The 15,536-nt window shown below is 46.0% G+C and overlaps 1 protein-coding gene across 3 annotated transcripts in view; it reads left to right on the top strand.

Annotated features, from left to right (window-relative positions):
- LOC149365589 (uncharacterized) overlaps positions 1 to 15,536 on the top strand; it is a 131,127-nt gene that overhangs the window by 11,854 nt on the left and 103,737 nt on the right. The window lies entirely within an intron of this gene.

Here is a 15,536-nt window from a genome sequence, read left to right as displayed (position 1 = left end):
TGGGTGTTTCAGCTCATTGTTACAGCTGTCTTCCATGTTTTTCTTGTTCCACATATTTGAAACAGGGCTTCACTCGAAAAAGTTTTGGGAGCCTACTTCAGCAGCCCAGCATTCGGGTGACCAGCATCACTCTTTAACTGAACAACAAACATTTGCAGGACCACTTTTGTGGTGTAGACTTCGAGAAGCCTAGAGTGGATGGGAAGAAGAAGCTAACGTCAAGTAGTTTCGTCCTGCTTGAACGAGACGGCAGTCCCATGGCGGTCCACGATGCTCACTGCCCAAAAGCACGAGCTTTGTCTCTTTGCTGCTCGGAGTGGCGAAATGTTTCCTTCGTGGCTTGCTCCGCGGAAGGGGAAAAAGGCGTGCACAAGCTCCCGATAGCAGCGCTAAGACGCTGCTCACAATCATAGCACAGTTCCTGCAGCAAACGCAACCGCGGAGCAAAACAACCGCTGGCTGCATTACTTTGCACAAAATAACAATATTTTTTCTCTTCTGAGCAACCATCGTCTCCGAGCACGAAGTATTTGCGCTTCAGTGAACACTCAACCCGATACGTCACCGAATATCAAGCTCTTCCAACACGGCGACCTCCCTGCGACGCAGTCGGCTTGGAAGGTAAATGGCAGCGGCCGCTCAGTGTTGCCAGTCAAATTCCGACCTTTGCGGTACTCTGAATTTTTTTCCAGTGACTCTATGGAGCGCTGGTCATCGCGAAGACGCTGTAGGCGCTGGTTTTAAAAGCAGTTACAGAGTGTGCGGCGCGGCGGCGTTGGCATTGCAACGGAAGGCTGTGGCGGCTTTGCCGAATCATGTCGGTCTTTTAGCTAAACTACAAAACTGAAACATTCCGGGAGAGGAACTGAAACTGCTGGGCGAAAATATGAAATCAGATGGTAAACGTATTTAGTAATAAGTTATGCTATTTTGGCTTTGGATTCTATCATGTTCAGTAAGGAAAATTGGAGAATGAAATGAAGAAGGCATGGCAAATGTTCACGACAAGGCATTTTTCAAGACTACCAGACAGCAATTGCTTTAAAGTCGTAGCTGTACTTTTGTCAGGATAAGCTGTCATTGTTACGACGACTAGATAAAGTCTGTCCTTGGCAGCCTGCAGCTACGATTGTTCTGAGAAGCGAAAAATGAACTTCATTCGCAAATATACGGCGCAGCAGCTGTTGCCAAAGCGTATCGGAAGTTCAGCCTGGTCCTGACTGCAACCAGGCGCTAATAAAACGATGCAAAACAAAGAAAAGCGCCCGAAGGAAACGAGGCAGACAAAACGGAAATCAAGACCTCTTCAGCACGTGTTCAGGGGCAGTCACCGTAAAGGCCGAACCGCAAGGCAGAGTTTCTTCGGCGCCGCGTCAGCGTCTCTTCTACCGGCGTTGTCGTTCGGCGCCGCAAGAGAGGGCGACCAAACACATGAGGGCGTACGTACTGACGTCTCCACCCGGGCGTTAGGCGTGTTTTTATTGTTGTTCTTCGCTCGCGCACGAGATGCTTTGTCCCCCTCGTGCGTACAAAAGTTGTTGCGCTACAATGCAAAATTCTTGACGCTGTAAATACCAGCTAATACACGCAATTAGACACCAACTATAAAAATGTAAATGGCTATAAATACAAAGAGTTGTGTATACTATTACTGTAAATTGTTGTAAATATATGTGGATAAATGCACGTAAACGTCAACTTCTTTTCTATTGTCTGTGCAGCGAAGTTCCTCAGCTCCACTTAAACGAGCTTAAAATTGCCCACTCTTCACGCAAAACTGAAAGCAGCAGCCCTGCTGCAGATAATTATCCGGTGCCATTTTACTGCTGCTGCGAGGATACCTCGTCAGCTTCGCGGACCACATCATTTACCCGCGGAAAACAATTTTCGTTAACAATGGTGCCACGAAACGAGCGAGCCTTAAAACTTATAACACTCTGCTCGTCTGGCAAAGAAGAGCAATAAGTAGTGCAAGTACCTCGTACAGCGCGTAAAGTATGCCAGCCGCCATCCTCAAGGGATAGGCGGAGCGATCGCCACAGACCACCTCTGCAAACGGCGAGCAAAGCTGCCGCTCCAGCCGACTGCCGTTGGAAAAAGCGCTGCGCCATGGATGAAGCTAGAGCTACACAAGAAGGGGTAGACAGCAAGAACCTGACAGACGCCAGGAGTAGGAGTAGGACACCGCTATCACCTCCGCGGGCCCATACGCAAGCATGACGCAAGCAGTGCTACCATCCGGCTAGCACCGCAGCGCGGCAACTTACTGAAATGACGTGTACCGACGGCTCCCATTGCGAAGCGGGCGATGCGGCTGGCATTGTAAAAATAGAGGAGGCGCTGGTCGTATGAACGTTTAGAGCCAATGTCGATATGTTCTGTGCGCTATGTCGGCTTACGTGCGGAAATGCGAAAGCGTTCTTAGTTCTGTTACTTCCTTTGTTAACTTTAATTAAATCATTGTTGTTAATTATCAGTTATTGTAGCGAAAGCCACATTGGCCACGAACTTATGAAGACCGACCTCGAGCCGTTGCCTAGCAACCGCCGCAGCTGGCAGACATCGCGCGCTCGCCGCGCCATCTGGCATGACGTCACACCGCGCGCCTCACCGCGGAGCCGCCACCGCTGTTTGTTATGACGTCACACCGCTTGCCTCGTCACTGCGCTCGCTTTCGCTACATATATCCTGGCATAGCCGAACCAGTGCAAATTTTTGTAAAGTATTAATGATTAATTGATTCAATTGATTAATTTTATTATTTTAGCTGTTCAGTTCTGGAGGAGGAATTGTTAGGAATTCACCAGTTTCGTGAATTACCGCCGTAATTTTAGATTATCTTATTCAGTAATTTGGTCATTTGAAGGTTTCATTCAGTAATTATTCATCATTACAAATCATATTTACGCTCTTACTGGGTGATGGACAGTTCATGAAGACGCGCTCTGTCCCCTCCTCCTGTCCACAGCCCGTGGTGACACCGCCTGTCCACGCCACTCGTGAGGGAGGAAATGATTTCGAATTTAAACGCACGGTTCAAAGCGAAAGCTTTACTGGCCGACTCAAGCCGAGGTCATTGGCACCGCAGTTCGACCTTCAAGTGGAGGAGTGGTGGAGTTGTGGCAGTCACGAGACGTATCTTCTCTTGATCCCTCCTTTATCCCTTCCCTTACAGCGCGGTTAAGGTCTTCACCGAGGTGTGGGACAGATCCTGCGCTATTTTGTTGTCGCAAAAACCAAACAAAAGTGGGCCACCGCTGTTCATTGGCGTTGACAATGTTGACAAATGAACGTTTTTCACCTAGCGTGATATATACGTTTTTTCCTAAAAGATACTACCATCCTTGCAATTATTTTTGGTTTTATGGGGTATTACGTCCCAAAGCTACTCCGACAATGAGAGACGCCGTAATGAAGTGCTCCGGAAAATTGGACCACCTGCGGTTCTTTAACGTGCGCTATCGCGCAGTACGTGGGCCTCTAGAATTTTTTTTAGGGGGTGGGGGGGGGAGGGGTAAGGAAATGGCGCAGTATGTCTCACATATCTTGGGGACACCTGAACCACGCTTTATGGGAAGGGATAAAGGGGGGACTGAGAGAAGGAAGGAAGGAAGAGGTGCCGTAGTGGAGGGCTCCGGAATAAGTTCGATTCTACCTCCTGGGAATCTTTAAAGCGTGGCCCACATGGAGCGTTTTTTGCCCGCGAAATCGCGTCGCTTGCCCGATGCCCTCGCCGGCGTCGACGAATTCAGTCCCGCATGGTCAGCAGCCGAGCGGAGTGCGCTACGGGCACGTTACGGGATACGTTGACAAGATGGCGGCCCCTGCTCGCCCGCTTCGGCATAAATACATGTCACCGCTGGATTCTTCGAAGCGATAGCTTGCTTAAATGGTAGCGGTACGCTTTTATTCCGCACTTCTTGCCTACACCTAGAGGTATAAGCGATAACTAGCCCTTGTTTTTCAGATAATTTAGTGATTTTCAAGCTCCTTGGCCTAACTGAATGGAGTGCTTACCTTGCAAGAACGAATCTGGTGAAGCAGTTGTCTAGCTTGTAGTCACTTGTTGCATTTTCATCTATTTGCTGCTTTTCTTCTTGGAACGAAAAAAAGGCTCGCAATGCACCCATCCTAGTTATCAGTAATTACGGATGAAAATTTCTTCAACACAGCGTTGATGAGCCTTGGCGTCTTGTCACTAGAGGGTGCTACCGTTTAGGCGTGTCCTCGAGGGACGCTATGGCACGGCCAGCTAGAAGCGACTCCTCCGAAAGACAACACGCTGCTCGGCTGTTTCGGCCGAGAAACCTGAAACCCAAGCTGCGGTACCCTCGGAGCGCCGAACACCCGTCTTTCCGGGAAGCGCGACGCCGTTTTGTGGGTCAAGCTACAGTGCCAGCTGAAGCTCGCGAGCGCGTCTCTCTCGGCCGGCGTGGCTCCGTCCAGAATCACGTGACGCCCGCTCCGGCTCTCGTTGGTCCTCTGTCGCTGCCCTCTCTCGGCGTCGGCGCGGCGTCGACGTCTTTTTATTGCGAAAGCAATACTGCTTGCACTTTCAGGCCGTCACGTAGTGAGGCCGGTAGCTACCACGCGCGCCCCAACTCCTGCTCCTGCCACGCGCGGCGCGCTTAGCGGTCTGACGTCACAGCTGCAAGAGCGGGGCTCCCACTCGCGCCGTCGCGTAGCGAGGGCGCAGCTACCAAGCGCGGCCTAACTCCTGCCCTGCCACGCGCGGCGCGCTTAGTGGTCTGACGTCACAGCTGCAAGAGCGGGGCTCCAAATTGCGCCGTCGCGTAGCGAGGCCGCAGCTACCAAGCGCGGCCTAACTCCCGCTCCTGCCGCGCGTGGCGCGCATTGCGGTCGGTTCGGGTGTCCACCGAGATGACAGAGAATTACTGCGCCATTTTCTTTCCTCAAAAAGCGGTGCGTTCAAAGGGCAAGGCCTGGCCAGTAATTCTCTGTCATCTCGGTGGACACCCGAACCACAGGAAGGGAGGAACGCCACCACCCGTTCGGCGCGATGCCTTGCCCTTTGAACGCAACGCTTTTTGAGGAAAGGTTTGGTTTGTGGGGTTTAACGTCCCAAAGCGACTAAGGCTATGAGAGACGTCGTAGTGGAGGGCTCCGGAAATTTCGACCACCTAGGGTTCTTTAACGTGCACTGACATCGCACAGTACACGGGCCTCTAGAATTTCTCCTCCATAGAAATTCGACCGCCGCGGCCAGGATCGAACCCGCGTCTTTCGGGTCAGCAGCCGAGCACCGTAACCAATGAGCCACCCACCACGGCGGCATTTTTGAGGAAAGGAAATTCTCTGTCATCTCGGTGGACCCCCGAACCGCACCGTACAGGAAGGGAGGAAGTGGGAGTGAAAGAAGAGGGAAGCTTTTAGACAATCATCCGTTAGCGTCAGCCGCTCGTTTTGGCGACCGAGGCACGCATAAATCTCCCAGCACGTGGGCGCCCTCGTGTGGTGAGTATAATGCCATGTAAAACAAATGGGTAAAACTTTCATAAATAAGCTTTACTAAGAGCACTACCAAGAAACACCACCAGGCAAACCAGGTGCAGCCAGGGCTATTGCTTTCGCAACTTACCGGGCTAAACCAAGCTAAGCCTCTGCCAAATTTTTTTTCTGTTCCGCCAGATCCCGATGATTTGGCAAAAATGTCCTCTCCGGCGGCAAAAAAACGCTCCGGTGCCGTCGACGCCGACGAATGGCCCGGAAAAACGCTCATGCGGGCCACGATTAACGTGCATTGACATCGCACAGCACACGGGCGTCTTTTGCGTTCTCCTCCATCGAAACGCTGCCGCCGCGGTCAGATTCGAACCCGGGTACCCCGGCTCAGTAGCCGAGCGCTCTAACCACTGAGACACCGTGGCGAGTTTTCGCCTCCATCGAAATTCACCCGCCGCGGCTTGGATCGAATCCGGGTCTTACGGGTCAGCAGCCGAAAACTAAGTACGATTCCCTTTCTCGACACATTCCCTCATCACATATAAAAATATTTTAGAACAAGAATGGTCATGGAATCTCGATTACTGTTTTATCTGAACACGCCCGAATGTACTTTTGCTGTAGGTTAGACAGTGCTTGGAAAACATTTTAATGATGTTACGAAATCCATAGCAAGACAGTGTCTTTAATATTGTCAAGCGTACCAAATGCTTTCTATAAGTCTAAGATTGTGCCAATAACTGTTGCTCTGTTATGTAAGACATTGTAAATCGTGTCTATAATGGATGTAACGGCTGTGATTGTTTTGTTCGGCCGGAATCCATGCCGATTACGAATCGACATTGTATTTTAATATAATGCTTAAGGTTCGTTTTGGTAAAAGTTTCTCAAATAATGCATTAATTGTTGATAGGTCCGATAAAGGCAGGTGGTAGTTTTCGAGAACTGGATTCCCTTCCTTAAACAGAGGAGACATTCTTGCTATTTTAAAAAGGCCAGGGTATGTGCCGGAGGGTAGGCGGCGTTAAATATCTTTTCTAGAAATGGACGGAGCATGCTTATATTCGATTTCAAATAATTTACAGTTACAACGTCACAACCAGCTGCCTTACCAGTCGGTAACTACAGCACCAAATACCTCATTTTGGTGGATGCTATGGCCGAGTTAATTTTCTGGCAATCGCTTTCTGGAGTTCTGCTGATTACTGAAAAAAACTTGGTTGTAGTAATGTTTTTTTGTAGTATGTTTCTGAAAAAGTTGTATTGAGTTCTGTAAAAGCTGCTTTCTTTGTTTTGTTTGTGCGTTTTGTACCAGTGTTACCCATGGCAGGGTTACTCTTGGGAGATACGAATATTCAAAACGTTTCTTTCGGAGAGGAGTAGTTATATAGATCGTGGAAATTCTTTATCATAGGAAGCGCATATATTGTTAACGTCTTTGTCAAGTAGAATCTTCTCTGCAACTGCAGATCAACGTCTTCGCCTTTTCATTTTTTAGTCGCACTGCTCCTGTTACGCAATCTGCCCAGGAACATCTGAAGCTTGTATTAATGCGAAAGCATTACGTGGCTTTGCCCCGTCAGCAAAAAGTGTCCGCAAAACGTGTCCGGAAATTTTGTCCTCGCGATTACGTCATCCTCTGAAGATAAATCCGTGAAAGTGTGATTGTGACAGTGTGTGATAAAATGTTGCCGTGGCCAACATTTTGTTGATGTGGTCCAGTTAGTAAATAAACGCGAAAAAGCGCGAAACATACACTTAGACATGAAAATAGCCACGGACGTCGATATAGTTGTGGACGTTTTGCTTTCGCATTGCTCCAGTACGGGTTGTCGCAGTGATCTCAAAGTTTGTTCCTTTCGTTGCTATTGTGTGCTCTTTACTTTGTACCCGTCCCGAAGAGAAGGGAGTCCAGCGAACATTTAACCTGGCTAACTACACTGCTTTTTATTTCTTATATACGCTTAGCCTGTCGGTATGCATAGGTGTCCTTGCTGTAGCCAACAATCTGTTAAAAGAATCTCGCCAGGCAGCGAACAATCCGGGCTAAATGGACGCCGCCAGCTCTCAAATTCGGTTTCATATTAATCTCTCCAAAACACACACAAACACACACACACGCTGGTGCACTGGTTGATGTGAGAGGAAACAAACTGAAAAAAAAAAAACAGAAGCTGTCTGTGTCTATATACCGTATTTTCTGGTGTATAAGACGCGGCTCTTTTTCAAAAATCTCTGCGGTGCGTTTTTGCGAGTTCAGAAAAAACTCATTGTCATGTTCAAGCTTTTTTCACCAAAAAAATATCACTACCAATAACGCGGTCGTAACACGGTTAATACTTCAATACCGGGACCGCCGTGCGCAACTTTTTTAGGTGCAGATTATCCCGAAACGGCAGGAATGACGACTTCCGGGATCAAAAATACATGGCCGTTTCGGAGGCCCCAAGCAAATAAAATGTGAAATGCCAAAAGATGTCGGCAATCGCGCTTCTCGCCATTGTCAAGACAAGCCAAGACAAGTCAGCGATCTTTTTTAGTCACCTTTTGCAACTTTGTTTGCTCCGTGTACGTAGTACGTACGTAGTGCGAAGAGAATGTTTCATCCGCGTTGCCTCCAGAAATGGACGAACTTTTTGATAGCGCATCCGAAGATGAAGGCTTCGAAGGTTTTAAGTAAAAATAAAATGTTGTTATGGACATAAGGAGAGTTGAAGAAGCATAGCTTGTTGGGCCAGTTAGTGCATGGTAAGTAGAAAACTAGCGGAAAGGACGCGTTCACAAGGAGGACAAGTACACAGGAGGAGAAGTCCTGTGTGCTTCTCCTCCTATTGAACGCATCCTTTCCGCTGGTTTTCTACTTACTTAAGGAGAGTTCTTTCGTTTTCTCTCTTTTTGCTGAAAGGTGGGCGGGTATTGCTCGAGTGTTGCCTTTTTCGATCACTTAGTGCCGCTTGAGAACTTCTCACAGGTACGGCGCATTTCGCGATGGTCGTGCAAGCGTGTTTAATTACGTCTCAGTAGCCTAACTGAGTAAATTGGGGTGCGTCTTATACACGAGTGCGTCTTATATACCAACTTTTTCAATGACAGCCAGCATATATGGCGCGTGCGTCTTATACACCGGAAAATACGGTACTAGAAACTCAATTTCAAGACATCCGATTTTCCGAATTCGTGACTTCGGGAAAAAGTATCGAAATCTTAAACGTCAGCCATTCGGCATTTTCGTGCTTGGTATTACAAAAACACATGGGCCGCTAAAGGCGGTCTTATGATGCTTTCCCAAAGGGAACAGGCAGAGTAAATAACGCGAGAAAACCCATTATAATTTCCTCAGTGTTGGCGTTAGGGATGACAGAAGGCAAATGCACTGACGTCATCGTCAGTTTGTTATACGTACCCAAATGTATTGCAGAAAACATTCCGTGTGATATGTGTCACTGGTGAAACCACACACTGGACAGTTATGCGTCCTTGTGTCTTGTAGAAAAGAGTTCAGCTTAAGTTAAGGACAGCACAGTAAGCTATGGAAAGGAAAATGACAGGTGTAACGTAAAGAGACCCGAATCGGGCGCAATGGGTGAGGGAACAAACGCGGGTTAATGACGTTCTAGTAAAAAGCTAGGGGAAGAAGTGGTCTTGGGCAGGGAAAGTTATGCGAAGGCAAGATAACCGCTTGTCCTTATAAGGGTAACGGAGTGGATTCCAAGAAAAGGCAAGCGTAGTAGGGGACGGCAGAAAGTTAGGTGGAAGGATGAGACTGAGAAGTTTGCGGGGATACGGTGACCGCAGCTGTCAAAAGACGGGGTTAATTGCAGCGACATGGCAGAGGCCTTTGCCCTGCAGTGGGCGTAGTCAGGCAGATGATGTTGGTAATGTCTTCTCGCCGTCCCAAGGCAGCGACACGTATCCCTCATAAAAATGGAATATAGACTACCTGTTGACTCTGTTGCCTACCTATAGATATATCAAGTTGTCTATTCATAGCTTATAGACTGTCTTTCGGAAAAAAGTCTACTAAAAGTTCATGGCTGTAAATCCGTAGATTGTCTTTAGAGTTTCTATAAGATGCGTATTGCCTACAAACCAGTCTTACAGATTTTTCTATAGTCTATGAACAGTCTGTAGACTGTCTAAAGAATTCTAGACGTGTGTGATGAGAGGCTAGTTGGTAAGACATACTGAAGACATAAAACTACGCAGGAGACAGGACACAGAAAAGATGCAGACAGGACGAGCATAGGTCTACGCTCGTCCTGTCTCCATCTTTTCTGTGTCCTGTCTCCTGCGTAGTTTTATGTCTTCAGTATGTCTAAAGAAGTTTCTGTAAGGAACATTTGCTTAAAAGCACCGCTGTAAGCGCCTGCGCACGCACGGTAGCTAGGCTAAGTTCACTGTGATTCTTATGCTTCACAGCTGGCCTCCAAAGGCACTAGCCGATTACTTTGAGGACGCACTTGTGTTTCTAGAATTTTGAGAGATTAAATTCACTAGTGTACGATTCATCCATTATTACGAAGTCCTCTATATTACGAAGTTTTCGGCGCATCCTGTGCACTTATTAAATTAGTGTCCCTCCCTGTCAAGTCCACCCCTCAACTTATACACCACCCTACTGAGGTGGTCATAAGACGATTTCGGCAATTTCATATGATTCCGTAAAAAAATTTTATGGAGTTGGTATGGAATATATAGAAGCACGTATAGAATTTGCGGACTCCATATGACGTCATTGACATTGTATGATAATCGTATAATTATTATGTGGAATGCTTATCATACTCCATACAGACAAGATATGGATTTCTATATATTTTCCATATCTAATACACTCCATATTCCCATAATTACATACGAGCGGCTCATATGGAACGTTCCAGGAAGGAAATGTGCTTATCATCCGAGACTAAGTCATAGAAACCAGTTTCAGCTTCTTTTGTACTGAACAGACGTTTCTAACGCGAACTGACGGCTGAGCTTTTTGTTACGGCTTTTCGTTTCTTTTATCCTTATGCCGTTGCATTGTTTAGCCTTCATACCAGGAAATTCTAATCTATATTTGACTGACTTCTGTCACTAGGAATACTGTCATGATCGATGTTGTTCTCCCGGGACTTGTTCTGATCTCGCCCATCACTCTGCAGACAATTGGAGAGAAGTAGTGGTTTATTAAAATAATAATTAAAAGGAAGAAAAATATTTTTGTCAGCCCGCGCTTCTGTCATCGCTACTGGAAGCACCTGAGGTGGGGCAGCGGAAATGAAGGATAGCAGGCAGACTGTAGAAATGAAATGAAAGAGGTGAGGGGACCGCTAGAAAGGATGGAGAACGGGGGGGGGGGGGAACTACATACGAGTATTCTGTTCACACTATAACGTATGTGCAGGATTTACGTCTTCATTAAAAGAGTCTTTTTGCGGGAGAAACAGAGTGAACTTGTTTTTCACGGTTCTCAAAATCAAGACGATTGAGTTGAATGCCATTCAAATGAAAGCCTTTTTATTCCCGCTCCGCTGATACAAAAAAAAAACCCTGGCTGCGTACGAGTTAGAAATGGCGGCTTCTGTTAACGAAAACAGCCTTTCACCAAGAGAATAAGTTCGCGTTATTGCTTGAAACGGAGCCTGCACAGGACAGCAGCGGAAAGACCAATCACGTTGCGCTCTGTACGTAAATAAAGGAGACAGAAGTGAAAACCAAATTGTTCTCACATTTTAAGCACATTTCAAGATACGACATGAGGCATCAGAAATATGGACCACTATTCCTGCACTCCGACAATGCTGTTCATTCAATTTATTTCTTTGGCACTGTTTTACAAGCTTTCGCGATATGAGTGCAAACGCTTCAATACGCTTCAAACAAATTGTTTAATGTCAGTGTTTTTTTTTAGCTGCGAGCCATTTGAAGCTCCTTAAGCGGCATGTAAAAATGACTGCTGAGTTTCACTCACTGATTAGACAGCATCTCAGTCCGTTGAGTGTATCTCGAGATTGGTTTCATTCTTTTGCCACATTCAGACATCCTAAACAACACAGCTAGATTCAAATAGGCGTGAAAAGGAGACCTTAAAATTGTGCGCATCACCATAAAAGCTTTTATAATTGATGTACTAATGCTATGTGACAGACAACCTTGCACAAATACACAACCTTCACTGCAAAAACGTCACAATCAAGCCACGTAAGCACAAATAACAGTGAAGCCACGAGTGAGCAAATATTGTTACAATAAAACATCGCAGGCGACGTCACTCAAAGCCGGCTAATAGCGACAATAAGCACAATATTGTCTACATTACCGCACAGCAACCACCAATGTTAAATAAATAAAACTGGTGCTATGGGTCAAACCAGGAGAACTTTGCGAAAGTATACTAAACCAGGTTCAAAAACACTGTCTACATTACAAATACTTGAATCACATTGGCTGCGGGATAAAAGATTAAACGTCCTAAACTATCGGGGATTGTTTTCAGAGGGTTAATCTCTTGTAGCCGTTTGTGTCGTTGATCCTCTCACCAGCTGCCTTTCGACTGCCCTATCTGAACATACCATAAAAACGCCTACTGGAAACAGAACGAACGGTAAAGCTTTTTCTGGCGTGTGCGTTTTTCAAGCGCTAGTGTAAGGAATGTCAGTCTCCACTTGTATAGGGTAATTTCTGTACTGTAATGTGCTGAGGGTTAGGGCAACAAAAACAACCTGTGCTCCGTGCGCAAGGGAAATGATTCGATGCAGACAGAATTCTGCGACTGTAGTTAGGTTGCGAGGAAAAACTTGGACCCCATCGAAGAAACGCCCAACAAACCCACAGATGTGTAACAGACTGCCAAGAATTGTACAGGACCCTCCGTCAAGTCACGTGATTTTTTTTATAAGTTTGTGCCAGTGTACTGGAGTTCTTCAAACACGGAAATTTGCTTTTTGATCAAGCAAAACCGAGAAACGCGATGCTGCTTCAGCTAGTGACATGGGTTTGTACCTGCTCGTGCTCTATTGAGTAGAGAGTTTACTCGTGCTATTTTTTCTTTCGGTATCTGCGAATAAATACAGCGATTCGGAGAATGGAAGGTTTCCGCGGTGTCTATCGTCACCTGCACCGGCTACTTAACTTAGTCGTCTAAATCTGGAGAAGGCTCTTACCGACTGAGTTTCTAAGTATAACCCCGACAGTATCAAAACAAATGGTGTTTCTTGGACTTACAAATTCACTCGTGATGAAAAGCGCTTGGTCTCTGGAATACAGCGACACATGCGCAGTAACTCATTAATTTAAGAACGTAACCAACACTGAGTTTATTATCAGCGGTTTTTGCTTCTGAAGAGTGCTTAAAGTCAGCAAATTAACACCGTACACATGTGCGTACTTGATTGTATTGGTGTTATTAGCCTTGCAATAACTAGTTTGAGCTTTGGAGCCGAACTAGAACTTTTTATTTTCTTGTGACCATTTCGGAGGTCCTAACTTTTTGGTCGCTGTATAGTTCTTACGAAATTTTGCAGATTGCAATGACACAGGAATCGCTTAGGCGCTGGCAAGAAGGCTTGAACGAAGTTAAGCTGATCCAAGCTCACCTCAGCAGAACAGACATATTGCTGAGTATGTCAGCGCTCATTTATTTTCACCCAGAAATGGTATGTTTGCAGACGGAACCTGGCCATATTTTGTTGATTTATGACGAGAGTACTGACCGACAAGTTCGCAAGATATTTAACCATTGCGCTAGTTGCAAACGGGAAAGAATATTAAAAAACGAACCAATGCTAGAAGTATCTCCACGAAACATGGATGTGTACGTCCCGATGTTCATTAGGCTAGTTTGCTGAACATCTTGTGTTTTGGCAGACCGAGAAAAAGGTCTGTTGGGCTCACTACCAACGAGTTCACTTGTGTTTTTTTTCAACTACGTACTGCCGTTACCTCTTACTGTATCGATGAAGTTACGAGAATAAGTGAGCAATGTGGATAGTGAGGATTTAAGTAAACAGTGTTCTAAACATCACTTGCATAGGAAGCATGTGCGCTTCTCTGCGAATGTGATGTAACGCCTGCCAACATCATTCCTTTAAGAAGTTTCTATATACCTATAGTTACTGTCACATTTATCGGAAAAGAAAACTGAAGTGGCCCATTCAATACGGGATTGTCTGTCACAAGGTTGGTCGAACACAAGACAGTAACACCCATGAGGCTCTTGCTTAGAGTACAGAAATCTACGATATTGTTGGCACAAAGACGGGATAACTTAGTTGATAAGCGGGGAGCGGAAGGACACAGCGGGGGTTCAAAAAGGTTCCGTGCCTTCGAGTTATTGATCAATTCGCTCTCGCTCTACCATAAGCTTGCCGTCCCGGTTAGCTCAATTGGTAGAGCGACTGCTCCGGTGTAGCGGTGGTCCCGGGTTCGAACCCCAGACCAGGACGAATTTTTCTTTAACCACGAAGTTTCTGTGAAAGCTGTATAGCTTTCCTTTGTGGCGGTATGGCTGCGCTCGGGTTGATGTCAATGAGTAATTACTCCCTTATGACTTAGCCTCATCGACGAAGCCGCTATCCCCTCAGTAGATGTGTGGTTAATGCGTTCTATAATAACTGACGCCAAAGAAATTTTGATGGTAGAAAAACAAAACCACTAAGAACGTTGCGGATTCGCCCTGTCCTAACTTCACATACGTAAATTTCTTTCCACCCCCACCTTAGCATAAGCTTAGAGCAAAAACGGTGCGCATATGTTATACGTACGGTTTTTTTTGTACATTACTGGTTGTTTGATGGCCAGCTGGACTATGAAGAAAACCATAATGAATGGAGTTTTGTGAAAATAAAGACACCATGACAGATTATCATTTCATTTGGACTTTGAGATTGAAGGAGACATCACATTTTGCTTTGGTATATAAAAGAAGGTAACAATACTGTACGGTGCATTAGCAAATACATCACTAATACATGTGAGTGGGATCCCAGTAATATCGCTCATAAAGTACCTGCCGTTTTCTCTCTTTTCGTGTGGGCACTCCGGTGGGGCGGAGGCTGCTAAGTTCCTCCTTGGACGCTGTTTCTTTGAAGCGAACACTGTGTGATGCGAGGCAATGCGCAACCTAGTTTCCTGTCCTGATGGTTACTCAGATATACGCGAAGCTTTTGTAACACAGTAAAGTATGTGGCCATTGATGACATCGAGTCTGCAGTTTACAAGGTCAGCGGGGGCAAATATAATTTTGCCTCTATCGTTACAGGTCGCGTTCTGATCAGGAAGAGGAGACGACTGTCACCGAAAACGGGGAATATGTCAGCTAGAAAAGATTAAAAAAAAACAATATATAGGTGCCATTATCACCAGTCGATTTGGGAATTAAAATTCATGCGTCCACATCGTTTTTGGGCGCTAATCCCATAGGCTACTTCCCACCTGCATTCGGTTCAAAACGGTGGCAATTTGCCCTCTTCGGCAAGGACATTACGAGTTTGAATAGCCTGGAAGGAAAATTTCTAAATCTAATTCTCTCGCCAACAAATGCCTCTTTGGCTGCTGCACAAGCGTCAGCGTAGCCAGAAAGAGTCACTTTTTTTTTTCTGTGACCAATATATGGACGCAGTTGTCCTCAGTGTTGCTTTAGGTGAGCGCTTCTGAAATTCTGACACAGCGGATGCAGCTGAAAAACGAACAAGAGAGATTGGAGTTGTGAAGCTGGGAAACATTTTTGGCGAAAGCTTCTGTTGTATGCCCTGTTGTTCTTGCCTTCCTAATTTTTTTTCGAAGTGTAACGCTGTATCAAACTTAATTTGACGGGCTGAGGGATTGGTTTCCTTCCTTTCGAAAAGTTCCTTCTGTTGCAAAACATAATGAAAGCGGCCACTGCCGAGAAACCCGAGTGTTAGCATTCGATTATTTTCCACTCCATCTGTCATTGCCGGAGCGGTCTCGTGCGTTTTGTGGTACTTAGTGACCTTCTTTGTCCTGCATTTAGTGATGTCACATTCCGTGGCAGTATCAGTTCCTTATTTTTACGTCGTGATTTAATTTGTTCGAGGCTAGGTTCTAAGTTGGCAGCATGCATTAGCGAC

The sequence above is a fragment of the Amblyomma mixtum genome, chromosome 1 (genome assembly GCF_055824585.1).
Source record: "Amblyomma mixtum isolate Tamu chromosome 1, ASM5582458v1, whole genome shotgun sequence".
NCBI classification, from domain to species: domain Eukaryota; kingdom Metazoa; phylum Arthropoda; class Arachnida; order Ixodida; family Ixodidae; genus Amblyomma; species Amblyomma mixtum.
Note: the sequence above shows the minus strand (reverse complement) of the source record. Positions and strands in the feature narration are given on the sequence as shown.